The sequence below is a fragment of the Nannospalax galili genome, unplaced genomic scaffold (assembly GCF_000622305.1).
Source record: "Nannospalax galili isolate Female #2095 unplaced genomic scaffold, S.galili_v1.0 scaffold315, whole genome shotgun sequence".
NCBI classification, from domain to species: domain Eukaryota; kingdom Metazoa; phylum Chordata; class Mammalia; order Rodentia; family Spalacidae; genus Nannospalax; species Nannospalax galili.
Window position 1 is genome coordinate 1,931,875 of NW_008336851.1, and position 2,531 is coordinate 1,934,405.

The following is a 2,531-nucleotide window of genomic DNA, read 5'->3' on the forward strand; positions in this document are numbered from 1 at the left end:
TCTCAGAGTCAAAGACAAGGCTCTCCTGACTGAAGGGTGTGCAAAAGGCTCTGTGCAAGGAATGGAGGACCCAGAGCAAGGCACCTCACTGTGAAACTTAGAACTCAAAAGCATCTGCTGAGGGTGAGGGGAGACCACATGCCATGGATTTGGAAAGAGAATGGGAATGTGTTTTTCTAGAACAAAAGAAACTAAAAGGTAAGTGAACAATGGAGAAGTTATTTTTACTCTAGAATTTTAAATTCAGACTAATTGGGGGCTGGAGAGACAGCTCAGCAGTTAAGGGCACTGGCTATTCTTGCAGAGGACCTGGGTTTGATTCCCAGCATCCGTATAATGGCGAGCAAGTGTCAGAAACTCCAGTTCCAGAGGATCCAATGCCTTCTTCTGACCTCTGCAGGCATTGTACCACATGGGTGCACTTAACGTACATGCAGGTATAACACTCATACACATAAAAATAAAGTTTTTTTTTTTTAAAGTTTAGACCAATGAAAAAATCATGCAAAAGTTCAAACATGTTTCCATTTAGTGGAAACAGCTGAGCTCATTACTAGCCGTGCTGTGAAAGAAGATGCAGGTTTGGGAAGTATGGAATCCAATGCAGGATGATATGCATAGAAAACCCAGCATGTTAATGGTACAAGCCTCTGGAAAGTAATGGCACAGATGAGACAAATGAGAACAGGAATTGCTGAATACATAGTGATTGTTCCTGATAAGATGGCAGGCATGAAGCATTTGGGGGGAAATATCACAAGTATATGGAAAAACAGGGAAATCAGTAGCTCTAGGAAGGTGCATGGCCATACAAGTCGGGAGCAATGATCACAGGCTCTCGTGAGAATATTTGTGCAACCATCATGTAAACACTGATGTATTGTCCAAACTGTGTCAAGGACTACAGAACAACAGGAAAGGGTAACTTCTAGAAGATGGACAAAGAATGTGAATGGGCCAATTGACAGGAAATGCAAGTAAGTTCACTCAGAAGTAATTGAGGAAATTAAAGTCATTCACAACTGTCAAACTGACAAACTTCTTAATTTCTGAAGCGATAGGTGAAGGTGGAAACATTCATGTGCTGCTCACAGGAGTAGAGCTGAGGATACAGGCCCTGCACCTGGCAGTCCTCCTCCTCCTGGGTGGCTGTTACTGCTCTCCACACTTCCACCTGTTCCAACTGTTCTTCCCAGGTCTCCCTGATAACCTTGATTTTTTTTTTAATTTCAATAAGAAAAATAAAAGAACATTTGAGCATATCTGTTCACAGCCTGCATGCCAACAGACTCTGCCTCCTCTTTTACTACTGATCACTCTGCATGACACTGAAGATGGGAAGTGTGCAAAGAACAAGAAACTTAAAGTCTGAAATAATCGTTAGCTCTGTAAGGGAGACTAGAAGGTGGGGGAGGAACTTGTGGAATCTCAATTTTATGTTTTGGGTTTTTTGTTGTTGTTGTTGTTGTTGTTTGGTCTTTTTGAAGCAGGGTCTCCCTGTAGCTCCAGCTGGCCTGGAACTCACTATGTAGACCAAGCTGGCCTCGAACTCACAGAGATCCTCCTGCCTAAGTGCTGGGATTAAAAGCATGCGCCACCACGCCTGGCTATTTGGGGTTTTATTTTTAAGTGGTGCCATTTCCTGAGCGCACAGGTCTTGCTGCTCTGCCAGTCTCCAGAAGCCAGAGACTGATTCTGCAAGACCAGGTGGATGAAAGGACTCAGTTGTCCCCATTTTAAAAGAGAAATTGTTAAATTCATTTTAAGTAATAAAGCTCGGTGGTAGGTACAGAGGTATTTACCTTTTTAAGTCTTGTAACAAGGTTTCATTATAAGACAATGATTCTCTCAGTCCCGCCTTCCTCTTGCTCCACTCGGAGGCCAAAGCAACGCGGTGGAAAGGGCAGTGATCTGTGAGGGAAATTTACACCATGAACCTCCTCAACAAACCCAAGAGTGAGATGACCCCAGAGGAGCCTCAGTAGCCGGAGGAGGAGGAGGAGGAATTTAACACAGGTCCCCTCTCCGTGCTCAGATAGTCGGTTAAGAACAACGCACAAGTACTCATCAACTGCCGGAACAAGAAACTCCCGGGCGGGGTGAAGGCCTTTGACAGGCACTGCAACATGGTGCTGAGAACGTGAAGGAGATGTGGACCGACGTCCCCAAGAGTGGCAAGGGCAAGAAGTCCCAGCCAGTCAACAAGGACCGCTGCATCTCTAAAATGTTCCTAGAGGGGATTCTGTCGTGTGGTCCTGCGGAACCCCCTCATCCCTGGCAAGTAGAGGCCTCCTCCGGTCAGTACCCACTACGCTCTCCGCCCTGCAAAGACGTGCTCGATGCCATGGGAATAAAGTCCTGTGTTTTTGTTTAAAAAAAAAAAAAAAAAAAAAAAACAGTGATTCTCAAGTCGCACTAACTGATAAGCTTGACAAGCTGAATTCCATCTTTGAAACTCACATGGTGGAAGAACAGAACTGACTCCCACAAGTTGTTCTCTGACCTCCTCACATGCATTTTGTGGCACACAT

At 44.9% G+C, this 2,531-nt stretch overlaps 1 pseudogene; it reads left to right on the plus strand.

The window, feature by feature from the left end:
- The first annotated feature begins 1,931 nt into the window (after window positions 1-1,931).
- On the plus strand, window positions 1,932-2,285 carry LOC103732673 (annotated as a pseudogene).
- The last annotated feature ends 246 nt before the right edge of the window (window positions 2,286-2,531 follow it).